Raw genomic sequence first — 18,133 nt, forward strand, 5'->3', positions numbered from 1 at the left:
CCCTAACTATAAACCTGAGCCAGCCCTAACTATAAACCTGAGCCAGCCCTAACTATAAACCTGAGTCAGCCCTAACTATAAACCTGAGCCAGCCCTAACTATAAACCTGAGCCAGCCCTAACTATAAACCTGAGTCAGCCCTAACTATAAACCTGAACCAGCCCTAACTATAAACCTGAACCAGCCCTAACTATAAACCTGAGCCAGCCCTAACTATAAACCTGAGCCAGCCCTAACTATAAACCTGAACCAGCCCTAACTATAAACCTAAGCCAGCCCTAACTATAAACCTGAGCCAGCCCTAACTATAAACCTGAACCAGCCCTAACTATAAACCTGAGCCAGCCCTAACTATAAACCTGAGCCAGTCCTAACTATAAACCTGAGCCAGCCCTAACTATAAACCTGAGCCAGCCCTAACTATAAACCTGAGCCAGCCCTAACTATAAGCGTCAAAAAACCATAAGCATTATCAAAAACTGAACAAAGACTTAGTGGACACAGGACAATAGGCCTTCAGAATGGACATACTTCCCAACGAGCACCCAGAAGCGCTCATTGTGAAAATGACAGCAGTGAAGAACATGCACATAACTGTTGCAGTTTATATACAGTTACCGTTCTTGTAATTTTTTTCCAATCTATATCCTCAAGAATCTCTTTTCAAACCCTTTTACATAGAGCCAACAGTGGAATTTCTGGGCAATGACACCAAAGATGGAGCTGAAATGATCAGTCGATTAAATGATTAGTTGATCGACCAAAAAAAACGATCTGCGACTATTTTGATAATTTGAATAATTGTTTCAAGCAAACTCCATGCCCTTGTTCCAACGGTGACTGGGGAAAACAAGCTGGACAGATTCTGACCAAAACTGAAAGAGCTGTGATTAATGACTCAGAGTGAATGTTTATTGATTGCTGAATGTTATGCCGGTAATATAACACCTTGTGAGTCCCCAGGGACACACACAGGCGTCATCAGCTCAGAGGAAACCTCATCATTGTACCAGCGTAGAATGCGCTGTTATGTCAGGCTGTAAATCTCCTTACATAACCGTGATAGGCTGCACCACGGTAAGTATGACAGAGTAGAGCCGCTGACAGGCCCTCACCTCACTGTGAGACATGCGGGACACACACAGTGGACGCCGGATATAGAGAGCATTACCGAGCATTTATTTATTATATAATTGCTTCTCAGGCTAATAATCAGCAACAGTGAGTGTTTGACAGAGATTGCCAAGGCATGAAGCCTCTTCTCATGCACATATCTGTTATGTCTTTATATAAACTCAATAGTGCTCTTTCAGGAATGAGGACAGAAATGTGTCTGTCTATGTTATGAGGACGCTTGGTTGATCCGTCATGTCGACTTGTTCTAGAAGAAAGAACACGTGTGTGTTTGTGCTTCTGATGGCTGTTTAATTAGACTTTGATCTGAGTTCCAACTCATCCACTGGCCTCTGGCCTGAGTGATAAGGCTGGGTAAACAAAGCATGACCGCTATCAGATAAGCTGCTCCATGTCATGTTCTCCTTCACCGCCTTTTTACTAACTTTCTGTATTTGTTTGAAAACAGGCCTTTGCCTCTGGTCTCCCTCCTTTCTGTCCCTCTTCTGCTACATCTTCCAAAGTCCTGTATGAAGAGTATTTTATCATTGTAATGCTCCATGTAAAGTATTTTTTCAACCTGGAGCTGCGACAGTCATTGCACAGCGTCGATGTAACGTTACGTTGACTAAAAGTGCTTCTTTTTGACACTGAGAGGCTCAGGTTTCTTTACCTTCCGCTTGGTCCAGACTTAGTCCAGGAAAAGTCTCTGGAATCTTTCACAGCGTTCTTCTTTTGTGGTGCATAGGGTCACACCTCCAGTGTCCAGAGCTTTGCAGGCTTGCAGCAGCTGGTTCACCCTCTTTTGCTTCTCGCTCTCTCATTATCCCTACTATTATTATAGTCTGGCTCAAATAAATACAGGCGGCCACCGAATTGAAAGACCTCATCTACATTGTCGAAATCATCTCAATATTCAGCCATGTCAATGAGAATCTTTTGGATAATCCTAATCTAAGTTTTCTGTACTCTGAGACAACAGAGTTTATCCGGCACAATCTCTCCAACTCTCACTCACATTTTCACTGTTGTCTTCCGGCATCAAGAACAAAACTCTCCTCCTTTTCGGTAGGCTTCTTTCCATAATGTTATCAGACACAACAAATAATAATCTGAGCCTGTCAGTGGAAGAAACAAGACATTTTAGTGGACGTAATGTAACATAGCGGCTGAAGTAATTGAATACTGGACCAATTTCAAAAAACATTTGACACACCAAAACATGGGAAAATAGGGTCCAGGTAGAAAAATACCTGACAGAAAGTTTGCTTGACAGCTTGCAGTCCATGTGTCCATAAACAGCAATTGATCTATGATCTATCTATCTATCTATCTATATATATATATATATATATATATATATTATTCTAATTTACTTATTTAAACCCTTTCTATAAACCCAACAGCTAACTGCATCAAATTGAAATGACTAAATAATGAGATAATTAGTAATCAATTAGTAATATTAGTGGGAGCTCAGCACAGCAAGGGATCCACCCAGTGGGATTGTCACAGCACACAGCTGCTCAATGTGAATCCCCCAGAATGTTTTTAACAAACCAAATCTCCTGCAGCACCACATCATCACCAATTAGTTGGTTCCGTTTGTGTGTGTGATTGAACTTCACGTTCCCTCCTCAGTCGAAGCCCTCTCTTCTCCCCTCAATGTAACATCAGGTTATGTAATTGGTGGGCTCGTCGAGGCAGATTAGACAGACTCTCAGCTATTCCTGCACCAGGGCCTTGAGTTGTTTATCCCAGTGGAATGAAGGGTAAAATGGGACAGGACAGCAGAAATGATTAATCTTGAGAGCCAGACTGGTGGGAAGAGTACTACTACTACTGATCATCTGGTGAAAGAAACTGTATTTTGCTATCAGATTTGCATTCCAGTTTAGTATTACCCTTCCATAAAGTTGGAGTCATTGCATGTGACAGAAAATAATGGTTAACACAGCAGAGGCCAAGATTTTCAGACGTTTAGTCCAAAACAGCTGGATCCTACATTTCCCATAATGCAACAAATGGAATCTGTTTGTCAAACCCTCCGTGCCTGGCAGTCGCCTAAATCTTTCAAACGCCACACCCCTGATTTATAGCGCTGGATTTGCGTATACATTTGTAGCCTATAGGCCTAAACTGAGATGACCCAGGTGACATCACTATGACATCATCAGAGTTATTTTCAAAGCTCCTTCAGAGCCAGAGAATAATTCCCGTTAAAGGTTATAAGAAAATTTGTCTCGTATGCAAAAAACAAATATAATGAAACTATCTTGTCCTTAATTATGTGAGCGTAGTAGTGACTCCTCTATTTCAGTATTGATACTGTTCCCCATCCACTGGTCCAGTGCTCACAGCTGTGTTATCTGAGCTTTGATCTGCTGCATGGAAAGCAGAACATCATTCACAATCCTGTGTGGACACATGTTTTTGTAGCTGGTTTAACAGATGAGATTCAAGCAGATTGGGTATTTGCATGAAATGCACTAGTGAGTTGTGTCCCTGTGCTCCAGTGTAGCTCTGTAGGCAGCACCCACTAAACACACTCCTCATGTATACACACACACACACTCCACACATATCAATGATTTGTCCCCCTGGGAGTTTGATTAACTTTATTAACTCTAATATTTTAAAGACACATTGTGAAGTTTTTACTTATTAGATATTGCGTGATGTAATGATATGTTTCATCTTATATTTGATTAGAGTTTGAAGATTTCTACCCATACATTCACCTCACAGTGCACAGCGCAAAACTTAATTTCCCTACCGGCCAATTAATAGAAAGCTTTTAAGTTTTCGGCAGAATATGAATTTATATATTTAGGCCCATATAATGTTCATATATCCACCAATTTTTTCACTTCTTGTGTACAAAACAGTCCTGTCTATTCTTTACATGTATTTGCCTAGCTTTGCTGTGCATGTCTTCAGCTTGGGGAGTCAAATTCCTTGTATGTGCACGCATACTTGGCCAATATGCTGCTGCAATCAGCAACTCATTCCAAAGTGTCAATAGTCGATGAATGGATCCAAATATTTACCGCTACTACTTTAATTCAGGTTTTGGCTCGAAAGCAATGCAATTAACATGCGCCTGGGTTCAGATGGAGATGACGTAACCTTTATTAACAGAGGCCCTTCAGCTTTTCTATAGGCCACAGGATGCACAGGGGTTGCCGTGGCGACAGGAGAGCATTAAAGCAAGACTTATTTTGCCAAAGGGGGTTGATGAGCTAAAGAGAGCCCCTAACAGCTCCACACCCCCTCCTCTCACACACCTTCGTCCTTTCTCCTTCTGATTATATGGACTCATTTATGTCGGCTGTCAGCCGGCCAGGCTTGAAAGCATTCAGCTTTAAAATGTCGGCACATGAACATGGCTGTTTGTTATGTTTGTTATTGTTCTGTGTGTTATTGTTCTGTGGACAGCTCCGTGGACATTATGGACCGTGAAAAGTTTATTACAGGGAAACTTGTAAAGTACTTCCCGGTGACATCCAGCCAGCCCACAAATTCAGTTTCACTGATGTGTTCTGACAAAACCCCCAAGACAAACAAAGTCTGGAATTGGTTTGGGATAGAGATGTGTGTGTCAATGAGACCGACATTAGACTAACAATACTGGTGATTGGATAAACATTTACAAGCCAGAACTAACGGAGAAATAAGAAAAATTAGTTCTTGTTTAGAAATAAAGCTGGCATTATACTATATATTTTTTATAAAGAAATTTCATGAAAAGAATCAAACCAACAATGTGTTGGTCCGTCTCTCACTACTTTCCTACCCAGTCTGTGACTCCCAGCTCCAAGCTCATTGGTTTCTACTTAAGATGTAAATCTTTAGAAACGCCTCACAAACATTTGGTTTCATTTTTTTAAAGAGCTCAGTATTTTCCTGAAACAGCTGGTCGCTGTAGTTTTTTTTGATCAAACATTACTCCAACGGGAGGAAATAGCGCATTTGTTGGGGACTATTTTCGGTTCATATCATATCTTAAGAAAAGTTATAAATAAACAGCAACATGAGCGATCACTGCACTTTTTCAAGCCCTTGCGGTGTTTAGGCAACAAAACTACAGTTTAGGAAAAGATTACCGTTTGGCTTAAAATAACTAAAGAAATGATGTACGGAAGATACGTGAAAAATAAGCCAATAACTTCTGGGTTTCACATGGGACATGAACAGCGGTCTCCTGGGTGAAAGTCTGCTGACTTTTTTTGTTGTTGTTGTGATGGGCATTTATAGACTAATCGACTGCTCAAATTATCAGCAGATTTATTTTGAAAATCATTGTTGGGTACAGTCGCAACATCAAGACTTAAGCTGTAAGGGGTAGTGTCATTAACAAACCTCCTCTGGTCATGTAAACACATAGCTTAATTAAGGAAAGTCGAAGACAACTCCTTGTTTTCACTGCTCCCCTCAAACTGCCCTGTGAACTGATGTTCCCTAAAGATCAAAGATGTCCACCGCAGGCTTTATGGAACCATGGGACCAGCACTGTTGGAGTGATCACAGCGTTTGAAGAGGCTCTTCAGGGCTGCTTTAAGTCTAGCTGTGAATGGTGTGTGTTTAGAGCCAGGTTTGTACATCCAACTGGATCTCTTTATTTTTTTGTAGAATCTGTGGGTGCACCTTGCTGAGCACAGCTGGAAAAAACCCTCTACCTCTGTAATCTGATCGTTCATGGAGGATATCAAAGGAGGCCGAGTCAGACCTCACCTCTCTCTTTTGACTCCTTTATTGCTTCTGCAAGCACAATGTAAAAACCTTATTGTAGTGCATTGATTGCTTTGAAATTACATTTGAATACAAATAAATTATCTTTTTAAGAGGATCCGTCCTTTACTTACTTTCTGTAGCATGACCTGAGGAAGTTGGAATGCATTTTGTTCTACAGTGTGGTTGAATGTTAGGATTTGGTTGGTTTGAGGTTGTGTAATTGTCGAGCTGCAAAGGGAACAGAGGCTCTAGAAGCAGGGCCATTTATGCTCCAAAGAGCCAGTTTAAGAGTGAGGCATGTCTTTGCTTAGAGTCAACAATTAGACACATATATCAAGTGACTCAGTCAATGTAATGTGTAAATTAGCTTAATGTAGATCCCACTGCACTCATTCCGGACAACTTGATAGTTTCTCTTGTTTTAACCCTTTCAATAATTCCAATCAATTCAGTTTAAAAGTAAGTCTAAAAGTATTAAACACACACACACACACACACACACACACACACACACACACACACACACACACACACACACACACACACACACACACACACACACACACACACACACACACACAAAATAGAAAGTCACCAGCCACAGAAGGGGTAATGTGGGAAAGCTTTTAGTGAAGGACGTCTTGAGTGTTATTCCTGGTTGCTTGAAGGTGATAAAAAACTAAAATGGACTAGAAATAATAAATGAGTGATGACAGTATTTATATGTTCTACCCATTATTCCATCGATTAATCGAGCAATTAGATAAAAATACTTTTGCTTCATTAAGGAGCAATCGCAAATATACAAAAGAGATACTAATAACTAATTGGTTTCCTTTTTTTAAACCGTCAACAATAACTATGTTGTCCTTGTACCTTGCTATTCTCATCCATATTGGTATTTTGGAGAAAAAAAAGACACAAAATTCAAATGATAAGGAAATAAATGATTGTATTGTAATTATTCACTTGGCTTTAGTAGTTTAAATAATGTATTATATATCGCTTAGAGCTTGTATTGGGAAGTTAAACAGGTCGTTATTCCCCCTCTAATATCTATTTTTATATTCTGTCAAACAACTAAAACTGTCCGGGTGATTCAGGTCCTGTTTTGTCATGTCTGTTTTGTAAAAAGCAGCTCTGTTTCTGTCCCGTGTGATGAGACGTCGGCTGTGTCCTCCTCTCCTTCACTTCCTCCTCCTTCTGCCAGTCCTGTTTGTACTCCCGTTGATTTAATCTCTCTCTCTCGTGCGCTCGTCGCCCACACACCCCATCACGTCTCAGCATCGCCGCGAGCCTCGCTGCGTCTTAGATCCGTCTTTCTGTCTCTAGGAGTCGTCCCTCGCTGTGGATCGCTACATGTTTCCGTGCGATGCCCGTTAAACTCCCTTCACCTTCTGTGTTCATTCAGACGACACACAGGCTCGGTCCATGCTGCATTGTGTCACCTCTGCCAACAAAGATGATGCTCTCAGAAAGTAACAGATGAAATCATAAAGCAACATCCATGTGCTGCTAGGAAAGTCAACATTTCAGAAGTCCTATTATCACACATCCTCAAATAAAAGCCAGTATTCAAATAATGGTATGTTATATCATACTCTCCAATCTGAGTCTTTATTACTGCTCTTGTTTACTAATTTATTTCAAAAGCTTCGACTTTGCAGTGTTAAGCTGCCTCAACGAAACTCAACAAATAGAACCTTTCACATTTAAAGTCTTTTGTTATTAAACTTAATTTACTAATTCATTTTGATCACTTCTACTTTGACATTATTTCCGTTATAGTTAAGCTACTTTTAATAAAACTCATAAATGTCTTGAGATTGTAGTTTTACATTTAAAATCTCAGGAAGGGATGTTTTATTGTGAAACTGTGCAGGAGGAGTTGACTTTCACAGACATAAAGTGAACACTAATTGAGAAATGCAGGAAGACAGGTGAGACTTGAGCCTGACACGCACACCTGACTGCCTTAATAATCAACTTCTATAAATATATTCTCTTCACCCCCATCAAACACTTCTCCATCACCACCACGTCATAGCCTTGCAGCTGCTGCAAGAACAGCTGTCGTTTGCTAACGCACTCACGGACACACACACGGACACACACACACACACACACACACACACACACACACACACACACACACACACACACACACACACACACACACAGCAGCCCAGACAGCTAGAAGTTACAAATCTAGTCAGTACATCCTTTTAAAAGAGCATGTACTGTAGTATCTGTCACTTTATTGTCTACAGTGGCATGAACCTGTTGAATACTGTTCAGTTTACGTGAGAATATTCAAAATGTAAAATGGTCACAGGTTTTATCTGGTGGCATTTAATTTGCAAGTCATTACCATGTATCAAATGCATCACAGATTGCACTTTCATCCACGTTATTTTTAATGTACATTTCCAATTTGCGTGTAAAAAAATAAATATGTTTAAATGTAGCAAAACTGTGGGGAAACAGTTTGTGTATTGATAAAAACGAAATGCTAGTGGACTAAAAGTCTGGACAAATCGGCCTCTGTTGCTTTAACCATTCATGAAATTCTGTCTGTCAAACTTTATGGAGATGCTGGAGCATAGAAAAAAAAGATCAACTTGTTAGTCATGAACCAAATCTAGTCAGCACAAAAGCCAAGGCACATTCATTGGTTGCAAAATAAGCAAACATTATCTTTATTACATGCTAAAACTACTTTAAATTATACTGTATATTTACCAATTTGTGTTGTGCGTTATTGCTATTTGTTCTTGGTTTTTATTCCATTTTTCTGTATGCCTATCTAGTTTTCCCAGTAAACAGGCCTCTGGCTGGATTTCCTTGTTTTACTCTCACCTATTATATTGTGCTGACCAATGACAAACTCACATAAAATCACTCTAAACTTTAGCCCATAGATGCAATGCCTGGCTGAACAAATGTGATGCACAAGATTAATTTAATTGGATGGAATGGTGCAACCATCTTGGGTTTGAATATTTCACTCAGTATAGCCTATTTACTTACTTGTTAGACAAGTAAGTTTTGATATATTTATGGATGTTTGTGGGAAAAAGCCGAGTGCAAAAAGTGAAAGGAGTATTGCTGGTTTTTACTTGTCATTACTTAAGTTGGTGTGCAGCTGCAGCAGAGCTCGTCTCTGACTCGATTGAGTCATGAGTAAAGAATGCTGGACGTCTGCCACTGTGGCGTCCGCAGCCTAACGGGGGATAAATGGACTGGTGGGGACACGTTTTCCTCTCCAAATCCCTCGGTGTTATCATCCTCTATCGCTGCATATGTACACGCGTAGTGAGGGTTATCTAATCTGCTCTCATCAGCCAGTTATCTGAAGTCTGAACAAGAAGTGAATCAACAGCAGCTGCTAATACAGTCAGGTGACAGTGAGTCATGAAGCGGGGTCGCAGAAGCATCCCGTAATGGAAGGACCCAGGGGAGCAACCAGAGCATGTGCCTGAATGAAAACACCTCCTTTCTCTTTTCTCCTCCCTCCTCTTCCCTCCGTCCTCCTCCTCGCCACCTTAAAGCGGATAATGGAACAAAGCCGTGTTTGACAGCATGACAGCGCGGTGACATCACCACGGTAGCGTCCTGAATAGGGCCAGTAGAGCCAGTTTAGCCCTGGCACTGGGACACTCGACCATTGTAACACACACACACACACACACACACACATTTGCCCTGCCTCCCTACAGCCCTGATCCACATCATGTATGGATAACTCATAATGATTAAGAGATTAGAAGGTGTTAACCACTGCCCCCCCCACTGCCACCACAACAACAACAGCCCCCAACCCATCTTCAGTTGCCCTGTTGCCAAGGAGACAGATGGGTGCTGATCTCGTGCAGCCCAGTGCCAGGTGTTTGCAGCCCAGCTAGCCGTGCGCGCGTGTGTGCGTGTGCGTGCGCGTGTGTGTGTGTGTGTGTGTGTGTGGCCAGGCGGCTTGCCCAGTTGCAGCAGGTGCAGCACTGTGTGGTGGAATGTGACGGTGAAGCCTGATGGATGGGAACAGTAGATCAACCCCTGCTGATCTGTAGTGGAGCTTTGGCCGTGAAGAAGAATTGTCTTTTCTTAACTGCTGCTGAATGGGGACAGAGCTGGCAGTACTAGCAGTGGGTTGTAGCCCTGTGAGAAGACCTGCTGCATTCTGAAGGCAAAGATACTACTATTATACTTCATATTTTATAGGTGCTTTTTGACGAACTACGTAGAGATGCAAAATTACCTCTAAAAGACGCATAATGACACAAAGACATGAGAGATTAAAAAAAAACTATAAACGACCACAAAGACATGCAAACTGACTACAAAGAGACAAAAAACCAACCACAAAGAGATGCAAAAAAAACTATAAAGAGATCCAAAACAACCTCAAAGAGACACAAAACATCTTCAAAAGTGCATAATAATCACAAAAAACACACACAAAGTGTCACAAAAAAAATTCAGAGACAAAAAAAAACACAAAGTCGCAAAATGACTAAGGGACACAAAACACCATAAAGAGACACAGAAAGAAAGAGATGTGATCGCATGAGGAATGTAGGATCAGTGTTTTTGGATCTTGGTCATAGAAATAGAATAGAAGTAGAAGGGACATTCAAATCAACGCAGCAGGATGGTCAGAGCGGTGCTGATCTTTATATATAATGTTGTCATTGCAACGGTATATACTGTAACATGCACAGAGTTGTGGACTCAATCATTGGAGCCACCACGTGTGATCCTCTTAAAGGTCCCACTGATGTAACGACCAACAACAATCACCATTTTCCTCTGACCTAGTCGGATGACCACGAAAAGCAGTTCAATGTCAGTTCTGCTCTTCTATTCTATTTCTATTTCTGGATCCAGGCTACAGTCAAACATTCAGGACTCTGCTACTACTGTATTTGGGGTATCCGTCTCTTTCAAGTCCCCTGCCTTATGGGATCAATACTGATGGGATTGCTGGAGTACCGCTTGAAAAACAAGTTTGAAAAGCGTTTGGCGCAATGTCTGCTGGTCGATTTCGAGAGTGATGTCTACATGTTTCAAGCCTCGTTTTATTTGCTCCAATGACAGAAATGTTGTGAAATCTGTCTGGATGGCTCATGAACAATAAATTATGTCTGCGGATTTCTCTCCTTTTGACCAATGTGATTCCAACCAGACCTGAGTAGTTCAGTAGCTCTACAGGCTGTTTGGGGGGGGGGGGGGGACATATTCAGCAGTGAAGTGGCACGAGACATTCAAAGCCCCGGAGGCGGTGGATAATGAGGACCACAGGCATGCTTTCAAAGCCGTGCACACACGCTGTCTGTACCCTTTATGCTGGTGAGACGCTGATAGCGTCGTCTCTCAGTCGGCTGGAGATTTACAGAGTTTGCTTTTCCGTCCGCTTGCTCTCACGGACCCACAAACACACACACACACACACACACACACACTCCTAGAGCAGGTTGTCTGATCACCCTGTATAGCAGGGCAATAAGCTCCACATACGTGTGTGTGTGTGTGTGTGTGTGTGTGTGTGTGTGTGTGTGTGTGTGTGTGTGTGTGTGTGTGTGTGTGTGTGTGTGTGTGTGTGTGTGTGTGTGTGTGTGTGTGTGTGTGTGCTGTAAGTGGGCACTTTCCCCTGAATCTTTGCTCAGTAAGGGGCTCTAATGAGATGCTGCCTCACACTCTCTCTCCTCATTGTGTTCCGTGTATAAAGAGTGTGTGTGTGTGTGTGTGTGTGTGTGTGTGTGTGTGTGTGTGTGTGTGTGTGTGTGTGTGTGTGTGTGTGTGTGTGTGTGTGTGTGTGTGTGTGTGTGTGTGTGTGTGTGTGTGTGTTCATTTACATACTAGTGTATGTGTACTCTCATGGGGCCTATTGGATGTAATTAGAGGTGCATTAAGTGATTTGTGGCTCTAATGATGCAGCGTGTGTCATATGATACTCTGTTGGGGGAGGGGGGGGGGGGCTGTAGGGGTGTCTATGATGGAAATGACCTCATTATTTTGATGATTATCAGAGGGAGGGGGTAAATAAATCTTATCTTTGCAGCAAACTGTTATGGTTATTGTATAATCAATATTTACCATTTTTTCTGAACAGTTGTATTAGAAGCTCATTGGGAAGTAAAATTCTGTAAAAGTTTGTAAGTATTTTAAAGTATTCATGCAACTGTGGCTGATATATTATTATATCATTAGATTATTATTATTACTAATACATTCTTGTGTAGGAAGCATTTTACTGCTGTTGTTGGTTGAGATGGAGCAAATTTGTTACTATTTTGTATGGGAGTGGATGGATGGATTAATCCATAATCCATGTGGATTATTCTGGTGATAATTCTCTCGATACGTTCACTGATTGTTTGGTTTGTAAAAATTCTGAAAAAAGTGAGAAATATCGTCATAATAACCCAGAGCCTTAAGTGACACCTTAACGCTTGTACCAACAGTCAAAACCTAAAATGTTATACAAATAATTTAATATTATTAAAATAATGAAAGTAAAAAGCAGCAAATCCTCACATTTGTGAATTGACATTTTTGGCATTACGCATTAATCATTAAGTAAATTTCTAAATAGCTATTTGAAATACACAAAAAAAAAAATCAATTGCAAAAATCTAAATAATTCTAAGCAATTATTCAAGATCAGAATAAAAATGATATGATATTACGGCATCACGGCAGGAACTGTCACATGATGAATCAGATGTTCTCTGTAGAGATGATGTATTTTCACAGACAAACCCCGGAAGTCAGCATCACACTGGTTCCCTCCAAACTCATTTCAGCCTTCTACTACGTGTGTGTATCCAACCTGTTCTCCTTCTCAACTTGTTCAATCAGGACACTTGGTCAGGACCCCTTGCCGTCACCTGGTTAGGTTTAGTCAAACATTGTGGTTTGGGTAAAAGTAAGTGCATTTGTTACGTAACTTCACTTACATAGTTACATACTCATGTAATGTTGACTTTTGGTTTCACAAGGACACGAACTGCGATCTCCTGGGTGAAAGTCCTTCATTTGTTTTACTCATCCATCCACCCCAACCTCCTACCATATGCAAACTTGATCCTATGTCACCTGACTTCTGGAGCAGTGGCTCTGAGCGTCTAATGTTGCTGCGTATGGGTTTGCATTGGAGTAAATGGAAAGCCTGGTGCATCTCATACAAAACGCTGGTATTTGACGCCCTGGGAATGGGACCGGGTTGGTGTGTCCATGGAAGTAGACCTCAATATACCGCATGTGTGATCATCTGTTGGATCTTATAGTCACAAAAAAGACTGAATCCATTCTGCCTCATGTGTATCCAGCAGGGACGTGCGGGTCAGGGGAGGCAAGGGATGAAAAGTAAAAAACAAATAATGATAAAATAAAATAAATAATATTTATCTACTGATCTCTGCTATAAATGTAATTTCTGTATGATTTCAATCATTTTAAGCATTTTTATAATCAAAATCACTGAATTTGTGCATGTCCTGTTCAAACAGAGAGGAGACACGCGAGGTGAGGCAGCGACGAGCTGTGCCTCATCTCAGATTGCGCAATCCCTCACTAACTGGGTTGAGCGTGTGCCTTTTGCTTTCTCATTGTTTGTCACCACTGTAATATTTGTTGACACTTGTATTATATGTCCTTTCTTTCCATAGAATAGGTCATGTATGTGCACATGTGTGTAGAACATATTTAGTTTTGCTGATCTGACAGAAACCGCAGTGAAAAAGCACCGAGGGGAGGCAAACAGTACCTTTGCTTCAATGAAGGGGGCGTGCGAGAGCCCACGGGTCGGGTTCATGCTTGTAGTTCCGTTACTCTTCTTCTACACTTCTCTTCTTCTTCTTATATTTTGCTTTGATCGCAAACGTTTAAGATTCAATATCTAAGCTTTAACAATTCTCAAAAAACAGGGAAATATGACCAAATCAACAGCAATTCAATGTCAGACAGGTAAAGTAATCTTTTATGTGTTTATGGTTCTCTTTATAAATCCGTGGTTGTTACAGATTATCGCGGGATCTCGCGGTTTTCGCGGCTGGCGCCCGCGGGCGCTCCGCTTCTGCAACACAGGTCGGTGGGGCAGGTCGCAGATCGCGGTGCACACGCTCCTGGTGGAATCAAATATGTACCTTACGTATGTGTGTGTAAATAATGCTGATATGAAATATGAAAAACAACCAGTAGTCAATATGCAAGCTGCCAATTGAATGGTGATTTAAGCTGCTCTATATTGGGTTCATATATTTGTAAATCTGACTCTGAAAGAGTCAGTGCATCACCAGCCACGTACCTCACTGCATGTCACTGGTATCCAGCCCTTAACTTGCCATGACTAATGACATTGTTCCGTGTAGAAGCAAGTATGAAGTACTTTAAATAAAAGTATTCATAAAACGATGTAATCATTGAGCGAGAAGGTTTGCTGTGGATAGCAGAAAATGAGAGGTGTGACCGTTTATAAGGAGACTGAAAGAATAACAAAGAAAGAGGCAGTTAGAGACACAGTAAGCACACACACACACTCACAAGCTACATGTATCCAATGTTATTGAACTGCTGCGCTGCAGCTGCTTTGCAATTCAACTTTGGTAGGCATCACTGAGGGCTGTCCACAGAGGCCCGGCCGGCTCCTCACACACACTCTCATTCACTTTTAATGGCAGAGCTGCTTTCTCAGTCCCGGTGTGTAACCCGTGGCAACCACATACTTAACACCTTGACAAGGGGAGAGGGGAGGAGTTGAGGAACGAGGGAACAGATTGCTCTCACTCCTCGCTCAGCGTTGGTGATGAAAATGAAATCTGAAAATAAAACAGGCCGCTTTTGTCTGACTCAACAAGGGATTTCAAGGGGATCTTAAGTGGTTTCTTGGTTGTGTAAATAGGTGATTATTACTCAGCAAACATTGGTCGGAGAGTGATGTCGTTTCCACAGACAGACGTAGTTCTGAAGGCTCTTGGTAATAGGTAAAATTATGAATAACTGCATGTCTGATGTTAAGCTTAGTGCTGTGTTCTAATTCAGATGGTCATGACTATTATGTATGAGATACAATATCGAAATGTGTGCAGGTTGAATTGAAACCACACAAACAACCTCACAAACAAACAGAAACGGTTGAAACATCCCCAACAACAGAGCTAAAGCTAAATAGAGGAGTGTACAGAGCACCTGGTGGAAAGGACTCCACCGTAATGAAGAGAAGACCGTGGGTTAAAATGAACGAGGGATGTGAAACAACAGTGGGAATTAAGGGTAAAGAGTGCATTATAATAAATCTGAATCTGGCTGAAAACAGTCCTCTGTATCAATACAGAGTCCCAGAGGATCAACACTGACTCTCCCATGTAATTACTTTAGTTTGCTGTACAGTGAGCAGCCGAGGGAAGATCCTGCTCTGATGCAGCTCTGCTGCTGTTTTCACCACACTGTAAGAGACAAGTCCTCATGCTCTGTACTGACGCTCATGCAGTACTTATTACAAACGGATGAACCTGCCAGAGCACCAAAACTCCACTTGTGTCAATGTCTAATCAGCTGCTCAAATATACAGTTGTTTTGTTTTTTAAATAAAAGCTCAGATATTTCCTAAAACAGCTGGTCACTGTAGTTCTTACGTTACTCAAACGGGAGGAAACAGTGCATTTGTTGGGGACAATGTTTAGCACATTTGGAGCTCTAGTGAGGCAGCAGGGAGGTGTATGTGGGATTAAATTCAAATAAAACTGTGTTCATGATAATGAAGGAACATGTCATTCAGTGCAACAGTGTGGCTCACTCATGTGCTTTTAATAACTTTTGAACAACAATGGAGCTCTAAGGCACAGAGGAAGGAGACGTATCAGGCTGTGATACACACCCAGTACTTGTAAGGAGATACATTCACTGTTGGGTTGGTTCTGCAACAAAGTATTTATTACACTTTATTATTGAAACTATATTTAAACCGTGTAGTAAAATGGATTACCAGGACTGAGCTGGAAGAGTATCAGAGCAACATCAGATGTAATGGATGTTAGTGGCAACCAAGCAGCAGACCAATACTCAATCAGTTTAATACTGCCGCTGATTGATCTCATGCCAATTCTGATCTATATAATCGCTCTGAACCGCATCATTAGTCTCCTGTGCAATCCGTGCATGCAGGGATCCATGAGAGCGAGTGTGTGTTTTCTAAAGACCTCATTTGAAGCAGAAAGATTGGTTACATGATTCCGATTTTTTTCTGAGAAAGTTACGATGAATGAACTATGAGAAATTAGATAACAGTGAACAGAGCCGGGCAGATAAACTGACGGAGGTGCAGTGATGTAAGAAGCAGATAGTGTGTGTGTGTGTGTGTGTGTGTGTGTGTGGCTGTGTGGGGTTTTCCTGTTACACAGCAGCTGAGTAGTTCCCCTCATTTGTGACTTTTCCACCGTTTGAACGAAGTGGCACCTCATTTCACATGATGACTGGTGGGACTTTCTGTTCGGTCCGAGGAGGCACAGCAGCTCCTGTGGTGTCAGCACACGATGGAAAAAAAATATCCTCTCCTGTGCATAATGAGAAAACTGATCTGTGAACAGTTCCATTATGTAGGGAAGGAGGTTGTGATAATCCATCGTTTGGACTTTGTTTTTCAGAAAATGAGCGTACCATACCAGTGGATAAGCATGTTGTAGACCATTAACTCATCGGTTTTCTTTACCAGGCAACCATGGACTTGAACTTGTAAAGCATCTTTCTAGTCCTCTGTCCACTCACAGTGCTGTATATCACGTCAATATTCACCCATTCAGGCTGCCATACGAGTATCATCATCTAATCTAATGCTTCACACATTTGGGGTTCAGTATCTTGCCCGATGACACTTTTTACATTTTTAGTCACCTTATATTTTGAATTATTTAGATGCTATGCAGTTATACATCATCTTAATAATAAACATCAGTTAGTCAAACTTTTAACCCCACAGTCAAACAAATGACTTTGCTTCGCCATTGCCTCTAAAAGAGACGCCTGTGTGCAGGCCAGGAAACGCACCGACGCAGGGGCAGCGTTGGCTGGTTTCCGGTTCTGACTGTAACAGCAATATTTAAGTATCAATAATTCAACAAATATTAAAAATATGTTTATTTTTGGATTGTTTGCTATCCCCTATTTTTCATATGTTGAAACGTTGTTGCCACTGATTGCAACCAAAGGCCAAGAATTGGTTGCCAATGCTTAACCGTTTTGGCGTAAATAATCCTAGATGTAATAATAATAATGAATCGTGTACAATCTTTGATTGTAATCAGCAGAAAGGGAACATGTGTACAGATAAGTGAGTCTGTGGAAGAAACTGTCCCAGACAGGAAGAGTCACACCGAGGAGGGAACAGCATGAGATAGCAGACTCGAATGTTGTAGACTCACACAATACTGACAGGCGTGTGTGTGTGTTTGTTTGTGTCTGTCATAAAGATTAGTAGTATGAAATAGAACCTTAGAGTACTGTCCCTATCTGTGTGTGTGTAAGAGAGAGCAACACACACACACCTGGCCAAAGTGTGCACTTCTAAGTCTATTTTAGGAATTATGGAGCTCAACATTTTGGATCGAAACATGGCCGTTATAATCCAGTACAGATTTCAAGTCTATACAAGGCCAACACTGCTATGATTAGGGATAAATAGCCCCCTGTTCTGTGTTCAAAACCTTTCTCAAAACTGTACCAAGGCACTTTGGGTGAAGCTATCTAACAAGCTGTTAGTGTAAAGCTCCCTGCTTTTCCTGCGGTGTTTCGTGTGTAGGAGAGAGCTGATTAAGTCTTCTAATCTTGAGCCTAGTGATTCTCTCACAGGATTCAGCCTGCTGTCTGTATGCTCACACAGTACCTCCATCAACAGAAAGATTAGCTGGTTTCTGTTCAGATGTAATCTAGACATTAACAGCCTGTTTTCACTAAATATGTTTACTATGTCCTAAAGGGGAACGCCACCAATTTGTATACTTCACCATCAGTAAAATCCTCCCAGGGAGTAATACTCACCCTGTTATAACAGTTGTATAATGTCTTCTGTGCCTCTGGAGGAGCTTTGTCAAGTCTAAGAAAATAATCCCGGTGATGTCGTAATGACGTCATCAGGTTTAACTCGGCTCGACCTCGGAGACTTATAGCAGAATGCCGGCATTACAAACTGGGGGCTTTGAGTTTGAAAGGAGTGGGCTTTCACCAGGCAGGGCGGCTACAACACAATATGCTTTACAGTTTCACATTATTATGGAAAATGTACGATTCAGTGTGAAAT

The 18,133-nt window shown here is 41.4% G+C and overlaps 1 protein-coding gene across 2 annotated transcripts in view; it reads left to right on the forward strand.

Annotated features, from left to right (window-relative positions):
• Nucleotides 1–18,133, forward strand: part of dennd5b (DENN/MADD domain containing 5B) — a 71,707-nt gene that overhangs the window by 8,551 nt on the left and 45,023 nt on the right. The window lies entirely within an intron of this gene.

The sequence above is a fragment of the Pholis gunnellus genome (genome assembly GCF_910591455.1).
Source record: "Pholis gunnellus genome assembly, chromosome: 22".
Lineage (NCBI taxonomy): Eukaryota > Metazoa > Chordata > Actinopteri > Perciformes > Pholidae > Pholis > Pholis gunnellus.